The 24231-nt window shown below is 42.5% G+C and overlaps 1 protein-coding gene and 1 long non-coding RNA gene across 5 annotated transcripts in view; both read right to left on the reverse strand.

Moving 5' to 3' along the window:
* Positions 1 to 24231, reverse strand: part of LOC146515766 (uncharacterized) — a 404546-nt gene that overhangs the window by 179318 nt on the left and 200997 nt on the right. The window lies entirely within an intron of this gene.
* LOC146515768 (leucine-rich repeat-containing protein 4C-like) overlaps positions 1 to 24231 on the reverse strand; it is a 172793-nt gene that overhangs the window by 17141 nt on the left and 131421 nt on the right. The gene's annotated exons all lie outside the window — the stretch shown is intronic.

Consider the following 24231-nt stretch of genomic DNA (forward strand, 5'->3'; position numbering starts at 1 on the left):
CATCGAAAGGAGGGGAGAGGTCACTTTGCACAACAGTGTAGCTCACAGGAGAAAAAAGGAACCTGAATAGTTTAGCACTCATGAACATGTCATGAATCTTGATGATATGTAGGAATATAAATAGAATATCATTTACCATCAGTCCTTAACAAAAGTATAACTCAATCCAAGTCTATAGCTGTAAATAACACATACGTGTTTAAAATTGGTAAGCAATGACAAGATCCCTTACTGGAATAAGTAAGTTTATCAATAGCTATTGTAACACAATTAGTTGAGGAAGAAGTATTCAGTGCTATCTGTCTTAAACTTTGCTAAAAATGACCAATTATGTCGACAAAGTAGATGATAGCGATGATGGATACGGAGTTTGTGCTATAATCATTATCACTGTTGTTATTATCAACAACATCAATATTGTGACCACCCTTCCACCCCCCACCTTCTATCCTCCACAGAGAAAAACGCCTTCTGACTTTTGTCTTCCTCTGACAAAGATCTACATTATTACATTTTTAAAAAGCACGTTTCGAGCCTGTGTTTTAAAAGACGTATGTGTTTTTTTCTAATTAAGAAAAAAGGCGACTTTGATGGTGTTTGGACATTTGTAGGATAAGAAAGTATGATGTGTTTCTTCAGTCAGTATACTATATTTTGTAATTTAACTACAAGGTAAGAAATAGCAAACCCTGGATGATCTAGAATGACAGAATAAATGCCAAGCCTTGAAAATGTATCCCCAATGTTATCAAAATGATACATTGTTATTTTCTAAACATCATTATGCAGTATGTTATTTAAAAACATGGTCTAAACAGGTAAGGATAGTGATAGTTTGCAAATAAAAAATGGCTAATAAGAAAAAAAACAAGATAAAAATGTAGTCTAGTACAGACAAGCAGCACTAAGGTGTCGTAGTTAAATTAAAATGAACAACACTTATTTGTACCAGATTAAACCCATAGTCAGCCTTAAAAAAAGAAAACAAGCCATGTAGCCTAACAAAGTCTTACTTCACTGTTTTCTGTCCAGGATCTCAGCATATTTTGACCAGCAGGTCACACTACATTACCCACTAGAAAAGACCAGAAAGGCATGTCAGGATGATTCAACTGACTACACATCCACTCGTTCAATTAAGGTCTTTGGTGGGGCTGGCCCGTGTGGTTTGCAGTGTGGTAAATGCATCTCCCAAAGGAGCAGTAAGTGCTGAAATCAGCTCAGCTGAGCCTTCCACTTGTCATTATCTAATGGTAAATCCATGTGTGTCCAGTAGAAGGCTCTCACCAACCAGTAAGTGACACTAAGAGGAAAAAAAGGAAAAAAGAAAGAAACACACTGTGTACACAATAAACACCTTTGTTAAAAATTAAATGTCTATAGACATGTTAGAGCAAATGTGTGCATACTGTTCCTCTTTTATATCGTATTTTACTACTAAAAGCAGTATGATTATATCAAGAGCTTTAAAAGATCCATGAAATCTCTCAAGTTTGCTTTGATGTGTTGTACAAGCACACATGGATTCCAAGCTATATTTTCTACTAAAAACAACAGAATGAGGAAGATAATGGTGACGAGATAAAACAAATTAACAGACTTAAAAGTAGGCATTTAGATAGAATACAATTATCTGGAACAAAGAAAGCCATTTCATAATTCTCTCAATTACATGATCTGGGACTTAATTAAATTAGAATGCGACCAAATCTATGTTATTAATTAATACATGCCTCAGCTATGTGCACAGTTTGTTGGTAGACAATATAAGGGCTTACAGGCTTTTCTGGAAAATTCAGATTTTTTTTTTTTTCTCCATGTGTGTGTGTCAGTGTGTGTGTGCGTGCCTGTGTATGTTTGCATGCCTGTATGTGCTAGTACAGTTGATCATCACTCCTACTGACAACCAGACTTGCTTGAAATATGGTGTCTGATGGTATGATGTCATACTGCCAGATCTTCTTATCTGCAATTCAGAAACCGGTGCAGGATGAGGTCTGTCTATTGTAACAGAATAGTTTCATCTGTAGTGTTTTAGAGTGATGCAAAACATGGCTATTTTCAAGTCCAATAGAATTGGAAGCCCTGTAGGGCTGAAGGCTAAGAGAAAAATGGGATACATCACAGACTACAGCATGTAGCTTTGTCCTCAACATAGTATCCCTAAAAGAAAATTCCCTGTAAAAGCTTTATAATTTGCTGTTTAAAAGAAACACTTTTACAGACCTTGGTTAGCACAACAGTTTGAAATGCTGCTGAACCCAGGATGCCGCACAGGAACTCGTTGCAGAGTGGAATTAGTGCAATCAGGGGAGATATGGAATTAATATGTCTGATTAAGTGCCTGACTGAATTAGCATTTGGAGTCCAAAGAGATTTCAAACATGCGGGGAGGGATGAGATATGTTCTGAGAAGAAGAAAGGCTGACAGATTGCACTATAGAGGATAATAGAGTAGCTAAAACAACAAGACGGAGGGAAATGATAGGAGGAACAGTTACGACTCTTGGTTTTACTCAGGCCAGTCGTTAAATAATTTTAACAAATAAAAAAACTACAACATAATTTTGTTTTCTCCTGATCTGCTTGCGGAATGGATTCACACTCGCTGCCTTATCTGAGATTCTCACCAATACAGAAAGCAGCTGTCAGTTGTTCATGATGTGAGAGGTAATTGGTTTGGCCCCATCAAAAAAGTTAGCGCCTTCAAAGGCACTATGATCTGTTTTCATGTAGACCCAGTAATTAGGAACTAAATGACTACATGGAGATTGTTATACTTAGAGAACAAAGACATTAAGAATTAAAAAATGTGACAAGTATTTAGAGACAGGCAAATAAGGACACAATACCAACACTTATGAAAAAAAGGGTGATGAAAAACAGAGGGAAAAAGTAGTACGAGGAGATGAATGGAAGATGAAAGAGGAAACTGTCAGCCGGTGATCAGCTGATCGCCAGCTGCTCGCCAGCTGATCACGGGGCCGGGTTTAAAAGAGAGACGCCACCCACCTGTTCGCCGCTCAGACATCGTTCTCCTCATGTCAGAAGCTCCAACTCTTTGCCGACGTCAGTGTCCTTCCGATTCAGCAACCGTGAGTGTTTTTCCTCTCGATTCTTTTTCTGTAACGCCAGTCCGAAGCCCCGCTTCGTGCACTGGCCGTTACTAGATTAACTGCGTGTCTGTTCCTACCCATCGCTAGCCTTCCCCGCGTTTGGGTCTAACCAGCATGCCACACGGGCACGCCGAATTACCGTGCGTAGTCCGCCCGTTCGTGACAGGATGTCTGAGCCCCGAATAGACCCAGCGGAATTCGAACGGCTGAAAGCCGAAGTGATATATCTTCGCGGTGTGGTAGATCGGATGAGCACGAAAATGGAGTCCCTCACTGAGAACCTCCTCCAGCTTTCCACTTCCGTCACCAAGCTGCAACGTCAGCCAGCGCCGGTGAGCGCGGAGCCCCGGATCGGACTGCCAGATAAGTGGAATGGAGTTGATGGCCGGCCTGATGGGTTGCTTGCCACTTTAGACATGATGTTTGAATGTCAGCCCACTAAATATGCCACCGCCCGTGCAAAAGTGGCAATGCTAACTTCTCTCTTGTCTGGTCAGGCTCAGGAATGGGCCGCGGCCCTCTACAACAATAAATCTGCAGCTTGCAATGATTATGCCCTGTTCGTGGAAGAATTAAAAAAGACATTTGTCCCCCCGAGCAGTGAAGTGGAAGTGGAGTCACAGCTGCTTCATCTACGCCAAGGCAGTCGACCTGTCTGTCACTTCGCTTCCCAGTTCCGTACCCTGGCCGCTAAGCTGAAGTGGGGTGACGCCTCTCTACGCTCCATTTTTCTGGAGGGACTGGCTGGTTACATCCGAGACGAGATGACCGGCCGTGAGGCCCCCAAAACTCTGGATGAGGCCGTGGACCTCGCCCTGAAGATCGACCAACGAGTGATGTCGCGGCCTCGCCACACCCCCCGGGCCTTCAACCCCTTCCAGCCTCAGAGGGCCACGTCTTCGCAGTCTCCTCCCCCCTCTGAAGGAGCTGCTGCTAGCTCACGCAGCGCATCCAGCGAGGAGCCCATGCAGCTGGGTGGACTCCCTAAGGGAGAGAGAGAGAGACGCTGGCGAGAGGGCCTCTGCGCCTACTGTGGATCAGCTCGACACCGCCGTCCCCAGTGCCCGCTACGTCCGGGAAACGACGACGCCAGGTAGGCTGCAGGGGAGTCCCACCTGGCCCTTCACACACCTCTGGCCCCTCTCGTTTTCTGTTACCAGTAACATTCCACCTGAAACACCGCCAGTTCTCCTCTGAAGCCCTCCTGGACACCGGAGCCGCTGAGAACTTCATCGACCAAACTCTTGCCTCCCGACTACGCATTCCGTTAACTCCTGTCGATCGATTTCTCCCGGTGACCTCAGTCGATGGACGACCCCTCCAACCCTACCCGATCCAGTTCCAGACCCAGCCGGTTCACATGTCTATTGGGGATCATCAGGAGGAGATCCGGTTCCTTGTAGTCTCGGCCACTACCTCTCCTCTCATCCTTGGATACCCCTGGTTCCGTCAACACGACCCCCACATCTCCTGGTCTTCCTGCCAGGTCCTGGATTGGGGTCCCCAGTGTCCGCGCCGCTGCCTTCTCTCTCGGACCAAAAAGGACCCGGAGTCAGAAGAGGCCTCACCCCCGGAGCCCACTGATCTGGATAAGATCCCTCCGGCTTACCATGACCTGTCTGAGGTCTTCAGTAAGAAGCGAGCCTCTACTCTACCGCCTCATCGCTCCTACGACATGACCCTTGAGCTCCTCCCGGGAGCGGTCCCTCCTCGTGGTCGCCTGTTCTCTCTGTCTCCCGCAGAGAATAAGGCCATGGAGGAGTACGTTGCTGAGGCTCTCCAACAAGGATTTATTCGCCCTTCTACTTCTCCTGCTGCTGCTGGATTCTTCTTCGTCAAGAAGAAAGATGGCGAGCTCCGCCCCTGTATAGACTATCGGGGCTTGAATAAAGTCACCGTCAAGAACCGCCATCCCCTTCCTCTGCTATCCACCGCCCTCGATTCCCTCTCCCAGGCCTGCGTCTTCACCAAACTGGACCTACGCAGCGCCTACAATTTGGTGCGCATCAGGGAAGGGGATGAATGGAAGACGGCCTTCATCACCCCTCACGGGCACTGGGAGTACCTGGTGATGCCCTTCGGCCTCTGCAATAGCCCTGCTGTCTTCCAACATCTAATCAACGACGTCTTGCGGGATATGCTAGGCCGATGGGTGTTTGCCTATCTGGACGACATCTTGATCTACTCCCGCACCGAAGTGGACCATGTTCGCCATGTGAGGGCCGTGCTGAGCAGGCTGCTCGAGTACCAGCTGTTCTGCAAACTGGAGAAGTGTGCTTTCCATCAGCGGTCCACCTCCTTCCTAGGCTTCACCATCTCCTCTGATGGCCTGACCATGGACCCGCAAAAACTCCAAGCCGTGACCCAGTGGCCTCAGCCCTCCAGCCTTAAGCAGCTACAGAGCTTCCTGGGCTTTGCCAATTTCTATCGGCGTTTTATTCGGAATTTCAGCACCGTTGTCGCCCCACTGACATCCCTCACCAAACCAGCTAACCTGCCTAAGCCCTTCTGCCTCCCCCCAGGCGCAGAACGGGCATTCCGCGACCTCATCCACCGGTTCACCACGGCCCCCGTCCTGCTCCACCCTGATCCTGCCAGAGATTTTGTGGTGGAGGTGGACGCCTCCGATGTCGGCGCTGGCGCCGTCCTCTCTCAACATGGTCCGGATGGAAAACTACACCCATGCTGCTATTTCTCGAGGAAGTTTTCGCCCACGCAGCAACGGTACGGAGTCGGGGACCGAGAACTCCTGGCCATCAAGTGGGCCTTAGAAGAGTGGCGGCATTGGCTCCTGGGGACGAAAGACCCTTTTCTGATCTGGACTGATCACCAGAACCTAATCCACATTCGGTCTGCCAAGCAGCTCAACCCAAGGCAGGCCCGTTGGGCCCTGTTCTTTGAGCCTTACAACTTCCACTTCGCCTACCGCCCTGGTTCCAAGAACGCCAAGGCAGACGCTCTCTCCAGACAGTTCGCCCAGGATGGCCTCACGTCAGACCCCGGACCTATCCTACCATCTCAGTGCTTCGCCGCCCCCCTTCGGTGGCCCCTGGAGGACTCTATCCGGGATGCCCTGACTGCCGAACCGCCTCCGCCTGACACCCCTGCTGGGAGGCTCTATGTACCTTCCCGCTGCCGTCAGGAGGCCTTGCTCTGGGCTCACTCCTCCCCGCTCTCTGGTCACCCGGGGCCGGACAGGACCCTGCAACTCCTCCGTCGCGCCTTCTGGTGGTCCTCCATGGCCCGGGACGTCCGTGAATTCGTTTCTGCCTGTGACACCTGTGCTCGGGCCAAGTCCTCCACTCAGCCTCCCACAGGCGACCTTCACCCTCTCCCTGTGCCGAGACGTCCCTGGTCCCATGTCGGCCTTGACTTTGTTACCGGCCTCCCATCCGTGGGCGGTCTTGACACCATCCTCACCTTTGTGGACCGGTTTTCGAAGGCAGTGCACCTGGTCGCCCTGGCTGGCCTCCCTTCTGCCAAACGGACGGCCGAGCTCTTCCTGGACCATGTCGTCCGGCTTCACGGGTTCCCCAAGGACATCGTCTCCGACCGGGGGCCCCAGTTCACCGCGAGGTTCTGGAAAGCCTTTTGCCGCCTGATTGGGGCCTCTCCCAGCCTCTCGTCCGGCTATCACCCGCAGACCAATGGGCAGGTTGAACGGACCAACCAACAGTTGGGGCGCTTCTTGAGGTGCTTCGTCTCCGCCCAACCGTCGCTTTGGCCTCGTTACCTGCTGTGGGCTGAGCTGTCACATAACCTTCACGTCTCTTCTGCCACCGGTCTCTCGCCCTTTGAAACCTGTTATGGTTTCCATCCTCCTATCTTCGGCCATCAGGAGGTGGAGGTCGACGTTCCTGCTGCTGAACAGATGGTCCGCCGCTGTCGTCAGGCCTGGATCAAGGCGCGGGCGGCCATCACCCGAGCCAACGCTCTGTACGCCAGACAGCATCGTCGCCGCCATCGCCCGGGTCATCCCTTTCAGCCTGGGGATCGCGTCTGGCTCTCCACGAAGCACCTGCGGCTCCACACCGAGTCCAGGAAGCTCACTCCCAGGTTCGTTGGTCCATACGAGATCGCTGCCCGGCTCAACCCCGTGACTTACCGTCTCCGGCTTCCGCCCGCCATGAAGGTCCATCCGGTGTTCCACGTCTCGCAGCTTAAGCGGCGCGTTACTTCCTCGCTGGCGCCCCCCTCCCCGGCCCCGCCCCCGCCCAGGTTCGTCGATGGGGGCCCTGTCTACGCTGTCCGGCGGATCTTGGATTCCCGTCCCCGGGGTCGGGGGGTCCAGTATCTGGTGGACTGGGCTGGCTACGGTCCTGAGGAGCGCTCCTGGGTGCCGTCCCGCTTCATCTTGGATCCCTCCCTCATCTCGGATTTCCGTCGCCGCCGTCCTGGCCCGTCGGGTGCCGGTCGTCGGGGGGGGGGTCCTGTCAGCCGGTGATCAGCTGATCGCCAGCTGCTCGCCAGCTGATCACGGGGCCGGGTTTAAAAGAGAGACGCCACCCACCTGTTCGCCGCTCAGACATCGTTCTCCTCATGTCAGAAGCTCCAACTCTTTGCCGACGTCAGTGTCCTTCCGATTCAGCAACCGTGAGTGTTTTTCCTCTCGATTCTTTTTCTGTAACGCCAGTCCGAAGCCCCGCTTCGTGCACTGGCCGTTACTAGATTAACTGCGTGTCTGTTCCTACCCATCGCTAGCCTTCCCCGCGTTTGGGTCTAACCAGCACGCCACACGGGCACGCCGAATTACCGTGCGTAGTCCGCCCGTTCGTGACAGGAAACATGACTAGCCCCTCGGAGAGAGAGAGAAATAAGTTGTCAATATGGTGTTTCTTCCATAAAACTTGAAATTCTGGTGAAAGCCGGAGAAAAAGGCATGAGAACAGATGACGTCTTCATTAACAGAGGAGGCACAGCACAGTAAGCAAAACAGCATATGCAATGCAAATCTTTTTGATCTGACACTGAAATTGAATCTGTGCACGGTCCCTGTTAATTAACAAAAAAGTGCAAAAGTGAAAGAGAATAAAAAGAGGACAAGATTACTTTTAAAAGAACAGAGTGAAACGATCAAGGTAAAAGGCGCAGCCAAAGAATAAAATGCACGGTAAGACAGAGAAATGAAAACCTCTGAGCAGGAGAAAAGGTGAATACAAATTAAGAAGAAAAGGCAAAGTGGTATGTGGATTACTTTGGGCAAATGAGTGATATATGAGCAAAGAGGGTGAGAGACACATGGGGAAAGAGAAAAGTGGAGAGCAGTAGAATTTTTATTATTCATTTCATTTTGTGGTGTGATGGCTATTGAGAGAAGTTTGCCCTCATGACTTTGCGCCAGAAAGGCTTTCTAGAAGAAAGCTTTCAATTCTTTTATATTCCATTCAGCTTTCTCTTACAGTTTAAACAGGTTTAGTCAACAAAACTCTGGTTAGGTGAAGGGAAGAATAATATCCACCCATTGTCTTAAACTGCTTGTCCAGCTAAGGGTAAAGGTATGCTGCAGCCCGTCCCAGCTGTCATGGGGGAAAGGCGGGGTGCACCAGTTTATTGCACATCTAGAGACAACCGTTCATGCTCACATGAACACCTGGGCAATTTACCATCACCAATCAGCCTAGCATGCATGTCTGTGGGAAGAAGCCAGAGTACACAGAGAGAACATGCGAACTCCACACAAAAAGGCCCCACAGGTTAATGGACATGTTTGTTTCAGTATATTTCCAGTCAGTGAGTTTAAACCAGGAATTCTCTTGCTGTGACAGCGTAACCACTGCTCCTACGAGCATCGTGCCAGAAAAGAGTCAATGTTAAAATCCAAATTTTCAGCAACATAAATCACATCTTAGCGAGTCTACTTGGCAGAAAACCCTGAAAGCAAACTTTACTCGCGGCACATGTGATGGTAATTCACCGCATGTGAAATGTACGCCGTACATGTGTCCTTTCTGAGAACTAAACTTGAGCAGTTGTTGAAGTGAATAACATGCTTCGTGGCAAACTGACAAGTTGGAGTAATTTCCTCCATCTGTTCTTTTTCAGATGATACTCCAGAAATTAAAAAGTGGACTTCAGTTGGTGTCTCATTTGGTAGAAAAACAGACTTATCGGTACAGTCTAATTAAGCTATTTTATGATAGAATGATCCTGCTTGCTCTATCATTTTCGCTACACTGAAGATATGAAACTCTGAGTTTTAAATTTCCAAAGGCACTGACTTGTCTAATGTAATCTTATTTATATGATCAAGGTCCCTAAAGTATGAGTTCTGTTCTTTTATTGACTGATCTGACTATGATTTCCTGATTAAATAAGACATAAGTTGTTTAGCTGGTGTTTTCTGCTGCAGTGAGACAACCATTTCTACCGCCACACAGGAAATATTAATTTCAAATAAGCAGACTCCATCAGCAATTACTTAGCATATTTTACTGACCTTGTAGCTTTTTATGCATATTTCTCCTAACAAGAAACCATAATCTGTGAGGCATATTGCACTGTATTTTGTTAAATATATTGTTGTTTCCAGGGAGACAAGTCCATTTAATTTAACCACCCCAATGATATTTTCTGTTATGTTACTCTCAAAACAACCTTTACATTAAGCTACTGTTTTCATCATCAAGTACTTTAAAGCTGCGTGGTGTTGTGGACTTCTCTAGAGAAATGCGAAGGCTTTGGTATGTGTCCATGTGCAGAATTTTGTATTTCCCTTGACTTTTCAGCCATGTAAGAAAGATCCCAGATTCCGGTCCACAGGTTAGCATAACAATCTGTAAATGCATGCATCTCTGTTTCCACATACTAAGACAATTTTTCACCCACTTGTCTGAAAATCCACGTGGACACATTTTCACACAAAAGACTTGATATTAGACTACAGCTATAACCCGTGCAACAGAGTGAGGATGCAGAAGTGTAGCTACCCTTCCCTGGTGGGCTCAGCGCTAGGCATGCTAAGCGGATTTACAGTACAATATCTACACCAAGCAGAGCATTCATTACAGGTATCAAGAGTTGAAGTTGATAATACAGTTAAGAAAGGAAATGCTGACATAGTATCAAAGAAAGGATGTAATGTGAGTGCCAGATTATGATGTTGAACATTTTCATTGCAGACGGAGGCGGTGAAAGAGGAATAAGAGAAGAAGTGAGGATCTATAGATTAGAATATGACTTAATTTGTGTCTTCCTGAAGCCAAGTAAAGTGAGTGCATGAATCACCAGAATATGGTATTATGTTGTAAATGTATGTATTTACTGGCCCAATCAAAACAACACAACAAGGAAACACATGGAGAATGTACACCTTCTGCATGCAGCAACTAGTAGCATACAAATAAAACATGATGTGCAGATAAAACAATAAAATTAAACAATGTGTGAACATGAGATACTCAGATCATGAGTGAATGACAATAGCAGGACAGTAGACAGTAACAATATGTTTTATGTATAACAGGCCTTGGATGTCTTTCTTAATGACTCTGAGTCTTGGCAATATAAGTGTCCATACAATATGTAAATGAAATTTACCACAAAATATTATTTACAAAATCAGCATCATACTATGTAAGTAAATGGTAAAGAAAAGAAACACCTGGAGAAAAATGTTATAACCAATTAGGTTATAATTGGTTATGTTACTGACATGCTGCTAATTACTTATATTACAGGTCAGTAACATAACGTAATATGAAAAGAATATATTTGAAAAGCAGTTTTGCAGAAATATAGATGAGAAGACATGCAGCAGTCTGCAAAAAAAAAAAAAAAAACAAAATAAAAAAATCTGTGTCTACATATTGTGGAACACTTCCAGAATAATGTTCGCTAACATTGTCAAGAGAGTCAGAGAATTTGGAGAAAATTCAAAAATTATGATCAAAGTGTAGGTTTAAGACACTTGTAAATCATTGCATTATATTTGTATTAACAATTTTACATAGTGCCACAGCATTTTCAGAATTAGAGTTGCACCTTAACACATGCCATGAAACTGGATTGTGGAGTTTTATTATGCATGTAATACTTGAGAGAGTGCTTAAGTGGCAAGAAATGAAGGCAACAATTAAATGTGGTCACTTTGTTAGTAATACAAGTTACTTTTGGGTGATGAACAAACTTATGAGTGAGATTATTTAACATCTGGTGCATTATTGCATTGGTTTGTAATGGGGAACTGTTTCTGCCCACAAAGAATCGACATGGTATGAACAGCATGTTAGGTCTCCAGAAGAGGTTTTCCAACACAGCTGGAGTGTGTTGTGATTCCTCCATCTTTTGGAAGTGCACAAAGCCAACACAAAAATCATTGTAGTTACTGTATTTGCATACACAACATACAACCATAATGTAACATAATTCCTAAACTAAGACTAAGACTAAAATATAAAAATAGCTATGGTTTCTTACTGTGTGTCCACAGATTGGGTGAATTGGTACATCATGCCATGTCCATGTGTGTGTTTTGATGTCTTATTGTAAATATTTTTATCAAAATGTTCCATACCTATGCTGTGGTCATGTAAAACTATGCTAGACTGAAATCACTGACGTGCATGTCTGGTAGTGTGTGTGAAAAAAAAAGACTGAGTTAAAGAGGGGTGACAGGGCGATAACTATATGGAGAGTGAACACAGTTCTTGGGAAACCCTCTCTCTCTCAGCAGAGAGGGAGGCCGTCTGAGGTTATTTATTTTTCATCTGGAGATGGAAGCTGAAGAGCAGAGGGGAGACCCCCCAGTGGAATTACTGACTGGAGATATACCCTCCCAGGGCTACAGTCTCTCTCTTCTCCCTCTTTCTCCCACTCCTGCTCACTTTCCATCTCCCACCTTTCTGATCTTCACCAGAGAGCTGCCACTGTCTCTCTGGGAGAAGGGGGAAGAGAAGAAGAAAAAGGGAAACTGCTCATTCTCAATGCCATCTTTTCCCGCCTCACAGTCAAACTATTCATCCCACACGCCTGTGGTCTGCAGAGCTTTGCTTGGCTTTGCTCTAGAAGCACAAGGAAAGCTGAGCTGAGTTGTTCTTAAGGCTCCTCCCAGGTTTGTCTCCCTCTACGTGGGAAGCATAGCTTCTTATCCCAGCCCTCCTCATTAACAGCATTCCCATCACACACCACAGTCATTAAAAGAGCCACTTGTCCTCCTCCATCCCCCTTGATATTCTCCTTTCATCATTCAATTTCTGTTTGGATGAACTAGTAGTGTGAATGGCTGACACCTTTACTCCACCAGGACCAGAGTGAATTATTGGGAGGCAGAGAAGTGCGGTTACATAAGCATCATAAAGCTACCTCTCCATGACCCGTTCCAGACATTCTGGTGTTACCCTGGGAGGCAATGAATAGATGCTTTTTTGTTCCCAATTTCTCTTAATGAACAAAGGTGTCAAATGCGATCTCATATTCAGGTCATTTGGGAGGTTCTCCATAGCTGCAAGAAGTCAGGATGCTAAAAATACAAGTGCAGCAGAAAGTATGCATGGCAGCTTATACTTTGAGAGTGATTTGAGACAATCCCTTCCCCTTTCTATCATCCAGGGAAGGTTTCATCCTTTATACAGTGCAAGTTTTGAGCAACTACATAATTAAGTTGACATTGTTGCTACAGCAAAGTGCTCCTCAGCAGTGACGCTCCCCTGTAGGAATTCTCACCTGGCGCTGGTGTGTGACCCCAGGAGTTTGCTATTTCCGTGTGATGCTTTTCTCTCTGTCGTGGCACAACACAATCCCCATCTACTGTCAGATTTCATAAGCTGGATGAAAACATGATGAGGAATGACGAACCATCAAATTCTTCTACATTTCTATGGAGAGAGAGACGACGGGTGTGAGGGACGGGGGAGATGAATAAGGGACCTGCTGCAAGAGTGGGGCTTGTATAGAAAGAGAGACTGTTCATTATTCCTCAAATAGAAACAAGCCCAGTCTCTGCTAATCTCCCTCGCGACTCTAACAAGAAAATGGACTCTGCTTTCACTGCCTCTCAAAGCCACAAGCTAACAATGGGTGTAGAAGAAATCAAATTTGCACCCCCCAACCACCCACCCCCACCTGTTAACCTTCTTATTTTCTTATTTCTTTCCTCGTCTAGCCTTCTCTATCACTTCCTCCCTCTCCTGTAACTCTCCCCTGCACTCCATCCTCTGCCTAGTTAACTTCATTGGTCGAGGAGGAAGAATGCTGAGAAGGCAAGACTAAGAAGAAACGAGCATCAATTAGACTCTAAAGTGCACTTTATTTTTTGTCCCCGTATGCCAAATTAAATTACACTATAAATAAAAAAAGCGCAATGGAAAAGCAATGAACTTTAATTATCGAAGCAGAACCTCAGCATGGGTCATTGCTCACTACACTCCACATCACTGTGTGCTCCTACACTACACACGTTCTGGCTTAGAGCCACTGTTTGGATCTTCTCAGGGATGTAAATTCTGCAAAATGAGTCTTATTTTATAATCAAACCTACTTGGTCACATATCACTGCCAGTCCATCATATACTGTCTTTCATACATCTGTTCATTAATTCAAAAATATAACCAGCTATTAACATGACAACAACAATTTAGGTGTGTAGACAAGGTCAAGAAAACCTGCTAAAGTCTAAACCCTGCATCAAAACAGGGAATAAAGATGATTTAAGTGACTTTGAGTGCCAGCGGGCTGAGTATTTTAGAAATTGCTGATCTGCTGGAACTTTCTAATACAACTATCTCTAGGGTTTACAGAGAATGGGCCAAACAAGCTAAAATATCCAGTAATCAGCAGTCCTCTGGGTAAAAATACCTTGTTAATTCCAAAGGTCAGAGGAGAATAGCCAAACTGCTTTGAGCTGATAGGAAACACTCTCAAATAACCACTCTTTGCTTCTACAGTAAGCAGGAGAGTATCTTTGCATGCCTTGCATACAACACATCAAACCTTGAAGCAGATGGACTACAGTGTCCAAAGATTGGGTGCCACTTCTGTCAGCTGCAAAAAGAAACTGAGGCTACAATTCACACTGGCTCACCAAAATTGGAAAACAAGTTTCGGACTGATCAGTTTCAATATCAGCTCTGACATTATGATGGGAGGGTCTGACAACACAAAAACAACATAAAAAACATGCATCCAACTTGCCTTGTATCACTGGTTCAGAATGGTGGTCCCTAAGAACCAGCTGAGCATTGTTTAAACACCAAAACCACATCAGAATTGTTGCTGACCTTAGCCATCCAAGCTCAAACTATCTAACATATAACATAAGAATGAGTTCACTGTACACCAATGGCTTCCACAGTCACCAGAACTCATTTAATGTAATCTACCAGGAGTTAAAAAGAGTTCTGTACAAGATGTATTAAGACACTTACAGCTGGAAAGGATTAAACTCCTATTAAGGGGGAGGTTGGAGGAATTCCATTCAACCTGGCGACCATTTTTGGATCTCTTTAATACGGAACAGATATAAATGATCACTGAGTCTCATTGGTACCTTGATAGATGACATCCTCTGTCCAACCTTCTTACGTTGTTTGTTGTTGCTTTTTTGCCTGTTTGTTTTTTTACTTAATTTTTATTATATATATGTAATCATTTATATTTGAATATTTGTCGCCTTTATGATAAAGAAAACTGGCAAACCAAATAAAGAGATTTGGGGGAAAAAAAAGAGTTCTGTAGGCAAAAGCAGGTGCAACCCAGTACTAGCAAGGTGTGGCCAATGAAGTGGCCGGATGATATTCTATGTCCATGTTGCTCCAGATAACCTTTAATTGTTCACACTATTCATGAAAGAAGTTATATGTAATTAACAGGTACGTTACATTGAAATCTATGAAATAATAGGTATAATAATAATAATAATAATAATAATAATAATAATAATATTAAAATGTTACACTGAAAACCCCATGGCATTATTTTTTTAAATAATTTTCTACTTATATTATATACATGACTTAATCTTCTTACCTACTGTATCAAGACATGAGATCACTATGATAATTCATTCAGGAACACTGGGAATACAGAGGGAAGCAAATTAAACATAACTAAGATGGTGCTTTCCACAACGTGGCTTGGATGGATGGGGTAATGTGTGTCTGTGGGGAAGCAAGACAGAGAGTGGAGAGAACGTGCGAGACAGCAGCTGTGATTCCCCTCTATTTCAGTTTTGGGAGGGCTGCCAGGTCAGATGGCGCTGCACAGCAAGACCTGTGTACAATGCTGCTCCCATTTGCCAATGTTTTATCTTTATCTTTTTAAGTGAGCATTGTTGATTGTGTACCATCAACATATGACCTCGATGGAAAGTCAGCTTTTCATTTATATTTAAGCAGATTCTTTGCTGTGGTAAAATATCAGGAATAATCGAATTTAATAATCTAAAAATGGCAGCTTGTCAAGTCATCAGAAAAAACAAATATCAAGGTAATGATGTGGGATTTTAGAATATTAATCTAGATACTCCATTATTAAAGTCATTTGGCTTCATCACTATGGAGCCCTTGAGGATATCAAGGACATCAACAAAATAAGAGCAAGAGAATTAAGGTAAGAGTAAGATGAGAGGATAAAATAGGCCATCAGTGTTGCACGTCAACAGATAAGATGAGAGGAGCCATTTCTTTCCAGTTGTTTTTTCAGTAAGGACCAAAATGCCTGAGATTCAGTGAGAGTTATTTTCATATTATTCTGATTTTTTTAATGAATAGATATAATATGACTTGAAAGGTAAAATAAAGCTGTCTATTCAAATCTGAAAAACCATTAAAATGATGATATCGTCATGGCCCGAGGACTGTGTGCTGTCCCTGATATTTGACATTTAAAGTTGATGTGTATCTGAGTTGGTTTTGATTCATATGTTTTGCAGGTTAAATTTAAAAGGAGACTACAACGGGAACCATCCTGTTGCAGTCTCCTTTTGTTCTAGCAATGCTCAGACTCAGTTTTTTTGTACGATATAATAACTATTTGGAGATGGTTTACTATTCTATGCCTAGTTTTGAGGTCTTGGTCTTTTTTTTTTAGCTTCAGCATCTATTTTGAGTTTGTTCTTTTCTATATATAGGAGTATTTCCCTATCTATTCCATTCTGTTTCTTCTTTCTGTGTTTATGTCATCTTCCTCCAGTATTCCACTGTCTCAGTTGTCATGTCTGTTAAAAGTCTTATCTTTTAGTATGTGTTTTTCGATAAATCCTTTTAGTGCATTGTGTCGGTTCAGCCCAGCCTCCCGACAGTTCGTGATATTGTCATAACTTTAAATCTATTCATTTTTGTTGCTGGACATGAATTTACTATTTTTTTGGAACTGTTTTTTTACTATGTTCTTCAACACAAACTTTGTATATTATGTCCCTGAACACAACTCTTCATTTGGCTATTACAAATTATTTATTAAGAATATATGACAAAAAAGGCGGCAAAAACTACTTGATTACACCATTTCTTTTAAAACTATGCTTTTTTACAACTGGTTGACAAACTTTCCTCTTTCCAGTATTTTAGGGAGGATTTCAGAAGGAAGTGTTGAATTTTCAGCACAAAAGTTGTTTTCTCTGATGATGTTGCCGCCGATCTTAATGGTGCTTCATTCACATTTGTCCATAATTATTCCAAAATAAGGCACTTCTACTTGGCAAAACAATGATTAGCCAAATGATTGCCCTTACATTCTTCAAAAAAATAATAATAATTGAATGCATATGAATGGACCTCTTTGTAATCATCAACATTTTGATTAATAATTATAATTTATTAAGCGAGAATGAGACTATACTTTAAAGATTATAAAAAATCTATCTGATCGAGAAATCACTCATCTTTGGAAAAGAGAGTTTATTACAGAGAAATAGCTCTTTCCAAAATAAAAGCTATACTATACGCTTCTTCTGGGCTATATTCTCAGCAACACATTAAACATATCAGGTATCAGGTTCCCATAAGGAGAATCATGTGCTAACGGCTGTCTAAATGACTCGGGTAAAGTTTGTAGCATGCGTGCTTGTTGTTTTTGTCTGCTTCCACTTGTCTTTGTACTAGGATGATGTCGGCGTAAATGTGCAGTCATATTCGTTGTGTTCCCACTAGTGCTGTCAGCGTTAATCTCGTTGAAATGACGTTAACGCCACAACACGGAAAATCTCCGTTAACGAGCTACCGCGGATCGCCCCGTGCGTGGGGCTGGACGGCCAACACGTTAGCGAGCTAACTGCGCTAACGCACTAGTTCCCACCAATGTAATTGAGCATTGCATGGCACATCCAACATACTGTTTTACTTTTGTCCATGACACGCTTACCTTCAGGGTCATATGTCACATGAAAATCAAAATAGTTCCAAACGCCAGATCTGAATGAGGGTGGGGGAGGTTAAATTTGCCATGTTGCCTTGCTCTGTCTTGCTAGCTTGCCCTGCGCTCAGTGAATCTGCTTTGACTACTCCGCCTAGGCTGCACTGTCGAGCGCAGATCCACTGAGCGCTCAACACAGACAGCATCGTCAGAAGGAAAGTTGATAAAATAAATTTAAAAATTTGTATTGTTCGATACATATGCGTACCGAACCGAAAGCACTGTACCGAACGGTTCAATATCCATACGAGTATTGTTGCACCCCGTAGTTGCTAGGGAACGTCTACACTAAGATGATACACTAAGCCTCTCACCCTTTTTCACTCCTTGCTGCATATCATTTAATTTTGTCTTCTCTCTCCAGAGCCTGGATCTGCTGGAGGTTTCTTCCTGTCAAAAGGGATTTTATTCTTCCCACCATCACCTAATGCTTGCTCATAGGGAATTGTCTGACTGCTGGGACTTTCTCTCTAATATTTTTGTAGAATATTACTGTATAAAATGCCTTGGGGGAACTGTTGTGCTTTTGCTTTATATAAATAAACTTGAATTGAACTTGAATTTGCATGTTGCGTATTTACTGAGATGTATTTTAACTAAAGTTGATGCTGTCGTGTCTGGCAGCTGTGTATAGCTAGGTGTATTCGTGTGTCAGGGAGTGAGTGGCTGTTCCAATACCTTTCATTTTTGTTCATGCAGTTTGTTTTTGCAGGTTTTGTAATAGTTGATGTTTTTTCTTTCACATAAATATTCCACCCATTGTCTGTCAGAGGAGGTATGCCATTATGATTTACTAAACTACAGTCTGAGCTATAACCCAAATGGCTAGGTCATGCTTGATTTGAGAATGTAGCAACAAAATAAATGTAATCTACTAGTAGTAGTGGCTGTAAGGTACACAAAAGGTGGGTCTTCAATTGAGATTAGGATGCTAAAGGCTAATTTTCCTGAGGTTAAAAGTAGTGTTCAAAGTCTTGTATTTTAATATTCATTTTGTCTTTTGGGAACCGGTTGATCAGTTATTTCTTGTTTTGATATGGTAACCATTTGTAAGATGCATGAGTATTTATTAATTACAGGAATAAGTCAAACATCGTGCTAAACAGGATGACTGCCTGTGGCATTTTTACTTGATTGATAAATGACTTGAGCTCATTTGTAAAAATAAATAAATAAAACTAAGATTTTCTTTATTAAAATTAAAATAATACAAAAAATTAAATAAGATTAATAAATAAAAGCACTGTGCTAATTCAGAAATATTTTTATTACAGATTTGCTAACATAGGTAGATCTAGCTATAAACCACTTCCTCACAAAAGGAAGTTTTAGTTTTGATGAATTCAAGCTTTTTCAGTTTATAAAATGACAGACTGGCACATTTGTCTATCAAAAGTTAAATAATCTGGCTTTGAAGTGATATTATCAACCACTGCTTTACAGTATTAACCAGATTTTGATTGGCTCTTACAAACTAATTGTAATAGCCAGTACTTAAGAACTAGTGCTAAATAATACAAACTGAAAACCATTTTTTTTGTCAAAGAATGACACAATTTTGAGTTCGTCAGATACAGTTCAACCACCAACCACTCCTTAATTACATATGAAGCTCAAAGTCCTGAAAGAACCAATTGAAGTAAAACTAGAAATGAGTCAAATGACGCAGCCACTTCCTTACGCATTCTCACTCACATATATTGCTCATGATTCCTTGAATTAGGCCCATTACACAATTGAACTGTGGTGAATCATTATGCGTTAGTGATGTCTGTTCATGGTTTACATAACCAGGATTTAATAATAAAACAAGTGTGTGAATGCTCTCCCACAATACTACTGCTGCTCCTTGTCTAAGAAGCAGTACTTGGGTTTGTAGAGCTATTCTGAGTCAGGCAGAGACCTGTAGAAATACAGAATGAGAGAAAGAGAGAGCATAGAGAGATGAAATGAACCAAAGAAGTACATGACTCCTGCCACATGCCTTCCTTTTACCCTGCAGAATCTCAGGCATTTTGGTCACTGAGGTTTTACAGATGTAGAAATCTTTCAAGGGCTTGTGCATTCAATTTGGCATCAAAAAGCATGGATCAAAACAAGAGCGTATACAGTTTGTTTCAGATCTGCAAACAAGACAGGGTGAACCCTTTCAGTAGATACTGAAAGTGTATGCTGTACACAAAATTCGGAACCAAACAATCTTTAGCCGGTTTTTCTTTTTTCTTTTGTTTTTCATATTACATGACTGAAATATATCCTCGTATCACAGCAAGTGGAATTATAAGGAATGAACGTATCAGCAAGTACATTAAACAAAGATTTCATTTTCAATTATTGTCAGTTATTAACCCAACTGTCTGACAAGCCATGAATACAAAAGAGGAACAAATTAATGGAGAACCTGAATGCTTGACCCTCACAGTGAGGGGATCCGGTGATTCTTGTTGACAGCTGGGGGTATTTTACTGGCCCGTTCACAGGATCACAGAAAATCACCGATCGCTCAGAACAATCACTTTGTTCTGAGCGATCACGTTCATCTAGCGATAAAACATTTCTGTGATGGGAGTGTTTTCTTCCAGGATGAGAATGCTCACAACCAAGGGGTTATAAAGCTCACTAAGTGGTTTGATAAAAATGATGTCAATCATATTCCGGGGCATTTGCTGTGGGAGCTGTTATTGGCTGAAGTGTTACTTTCATCCATCATCTTCAAAATACCAAATCAGGGAATATCTTTTTAAAGGGTGATGTTCCATCTTTCCAATAAAGTTATGGAAGCTTGAGGAATGAATGTTGAGATACAAGTATAAGGTACAAAATTCAAGGCACTCTGGGAGCACACACCTTACTAAGGGACTTAATGTCAATTTCTCTTAACTTATCACCTGTGCGTTTGTTAACAATGAACATAATATTGTTAATTGACAACACATTTTCCCCTACAGAATATTTCCATTCCCAGTTTTTTCTGCCGTTTGCCACTACAGGATTAATTTTGGTTATGCTGCTGCTAAGAATCATGAACATCAAAAGCTTCTAGATGTGATGTGTATATTTACATTAAACCAAACTCACAGTCTATCTATAATCCCCAAAAGTGCTTTTGTTTCCAAAACCTTAGAATGACAAATGGCCATCTGGATAAGAATCTCAGTGGATCTCTGGTTCAAGATTTTTACAGTGGAATTAATTAAACCCAGTTTCTTCCCAAAATTACCCCAACAAACATCTTACTATGACAATAATGCTTGGGAAGGCAATTTAGCAATGCATGAACTAAAGAAATGACAGAAATCATTGCAGACAGACAGCGTACACACCTATACACCCATAAGGTAGACAGTGTTTAGAAGTGAAGCCTGTAAGAGCAGATGCTTGCACACACACACAGGCTCACTCTCCGTGTTAAAAAGCAAAAATTATTAATTGAAAATCTCAGCTGTGTATTTTTATATTTTATATAACTTCTGACAAACTTGGCATCCCTAGGCCTTCGTTCCTGACAAATTACTGGCGGACAAATTACAGAGCTTCAGCTGGAAATGAACAAAAGCCCAACTGAGGGACACGCTCAGCTGGCAGACATTTAACTTTAGCTGGAGAACCCCCGAGTGTGTGTACGTGTGTGTGTCTGTGTGTGTTTATGTATGTGTGTGTGCGTAAAGAAAAGAGAGACACTTCATGTTAGCAGTCACATCACATCACAGTTTGCAACCACATTGATTAAGAGAGTTACCATGCAGACTAATTTGGACATGGAGCAGACTAAACGGTTACTGGCAACCTCTGATTTTATGTGAGGACATTAGAACACTTTAATTATCTCACATCACCATAAATTATTTTTTTTCCCTTTCTGTGCAGCTTTTATTTCTACTTTTTTAGTCATATGTCACTAATAGGCATTAGTGAATAATGGATGCACATGTAATTCTTTAAATAAAGAAACAGCTATTGTGTGTATGTGTGTACATAGATCTAGTTATAGCCGTGGAATTGCTTGTCGGCATGTTTTGTACCACTGCATGCATGTGGAGCTTTTATTTGTTTCACTTTATTTGAGGATGTGGCCCTTTGGGACACTGAAAAAAAATTCTATGTAAACTGTGAACTGCTGAGGGATTACAAGAGCCAAAGCCATCCATCAGAGCTGGACGTATCCTCCATATGCAAGCAAATGAATCAGAGCACGTGCCCTCCCACCAGATCCATGAGCAGAATAGGGTGCAAGGGTGTTAGGTGAGGTGAAGAAATGCCCTATAATAAGATGGAGATTAGAAAACCCTCTTGTGATGCTAGAGTAAAAGTTCAGGCAAATATAAGAATAAATGACAAATAAGGTCAATTAAATTGGCTCTGTGACAAAGCAAAGACAGCATTAAAACCCATCACGTCTTTTGAAGTGTATAGTGCTAAGCGCAGTGTGGCTGTAAGATATCTAGTTATCCCTGAAAGGGTCTGTAATCACTGGAAGTAGTTGCACAAGACCCCACTCCACACAGCTGTGTATCACTTTTTGCAGCACTGTGGTACTGTCGTCCTCTAGGAATGATTAACCCAGAAGAGCTTAATATAGAAGGAGAGGAAGAAATAGATGGGATAGAGGGATGAGAGGGAAAGAGTGAGAGAGTGAGCAGGGCAAAGAGGACATTACTGAATTCCTTGGAGAGTCTACTCTTTACCTCTGCACATCATACCATGTTCACCACCGTTTAGCAATCTGTCTGCTAATTAATCATGCACTGTAATCAGTCAGATAGGTAGTGAAAAATAGTCTGTGTTCCTATGTATTAGGAAACAGGTACACAGAATAAAAGATACAGACTGAATGCCATTTGTTGTTTCAGTAATTTCATATATAATAGCAATGTTAATGCAATCAGGCTTTGGCATTTACTTAGCTAGGTTCAAGTTGCAGAAATACAGTGCAGACTTCACTTTTTGCTTGGCACCTATGAGTTGTTTTTTGATGATGTACCGTGAGTTTGTTAGACTTAAAGAAATCAGACCAGTGAACAATGGCCAAGTAAATCTTTGATTCTGGAGTTATATCATCTATTAGATGGGATTGGGTGCACTATTCATTATGCTGATAGTGATCTCCAGAGTGGTGGTATCACAGTCACTGGAGATGGATTGACTGCATTGCCATCAGGGCAAGAAATCATGTCTGCAGCTATTTAGACTAATTTTGACATGATGGCAAAAGCAGCAGGGGTGGGCCGGGTTAGCATCTGACTCAGAACACCAGCCAAGCCTGCTAGCTCCCATACAGCCATCAGTGCTAATCTCCTGCTAAGTGCTAACAATAGCACTGATGTGCTTGCTTTATGGAGGAACAGTGCACCCCACAAGTCTGCCTTGTTTGCACGATGCCCCAGCAGCCAACCATCTTTAACTTTCCCATTACCAAGGGAACAGTAGAGCTGAAATCAGCTCGGGTATTGTTGCTCACCTGAAATAGCTGTGTGATTGAAGGCACACAGGTTACTGGATCTGCCATTACAGGCACCAGGAAATGAGGAAAATGTGGATAAACAGTTCTCTAAACCAGCTCCTTTGCATAAAGCACAATGAGATTAGTGAAAGAGAAAATCTGGAGCAGGATAGCGACGATAAGAGGGGAAGATATAACACTTAAGTGTTTAGGGTATTTAGACTGGCAATAGAAGAAGAGAGTTTGGAAGAGTTCAACAAGAGTGGAAATGAACAGATTTAAGCCCTTAGACGAAATGAAAGAAGCACATTCCAAAAATAACAAATCTATAAAGTTTAAAAAAAACATACTGGGACATTTTGAATTGAATTATACCGATCATACATCGCATGGCTGTTTGTCAAGTAAATGAAGTCAAAAGCACAGATTCCTTTTAAACTTTTTGATGTTTTCATTGAGAGACAGACATGTACCTGCTCTCATTGGTTGTTCACTTCATATTTCAGTAGAAGTCTATCATGTTCACATTCTTGTTCATACAGTGAGACAATGCTCAGCTATCTGCCTGAGAAGCCTCACTACAGGGTAATAGAAATACTGCCTAAAGCGTACTTTAATTGACAATTCACTATAAGTAACCTGGTTTTCTAAAAGAGGGTGACTGGTTTAAATAGACCTTCAGTGACTTTCTTTGTCCTCACACATCAGTCTGGGATCCTCCTGTAAATCCAAGGTACTACTACTGCATAATATAACGATGCCTTAGTAGGATTAGGCCTTGCAAACCTTGCAGTATTATTTCCATTTTATATGAAATACAGCGTGCTGTTACTTATAGCAGCAACTCGGTTGAATACTAACTATATACTATAACCTAATAATGTGTTTCCCTGATATTTATATCTGCAGTTTAATGTCTTTCTGGGACACCTCTTTATTTACCTTCTCTAATTTGGACAATTACTGTATATTTATGCTAACCAGGATATGCCCCTCTCAAACACTCAGTAATCTTTCATATGTAAGCATATGTGGTCCACCACATTTCATAAAGACTTTAATCCTGTAACAGCTCTGGGCATTGAGTTTGAAACATGGTAAATCACTGTGGACCTTAGCTGCACTGAAAAGGCAAGAGCTTTACCGTGGTATATCAAAGTGCAGTTCTCCATTTTAACACACTCTCTGAAGCTTTCTTTCTTTCTTTTTTCCATCTGTATTTCCTTTTCCCACATCTTTAGGGTTTTCATAGACATATGAATATCAACTAATGTGTTAGATGTATGGCCTTATGTATATTTCTTTTAGAAATTGCAATTAAACTGTGA

Source organism: Neolamprologus multifasciatus, chromosome 7 (assembly GCF_963576455.1).
Source record: "Neolamprologus multifasciatus chromosome 7, fNeoMul1.2, whole genome shotgun sequence".
In the NCBI taxonomy this organism is placed as follows: domain Eukaryota; kingdom Metazoa; phylum Chordata; class Actinopteri; order Cichliformes; family Cichlidae; genus Neolamprologus; species Neolamprologus multifasciatus.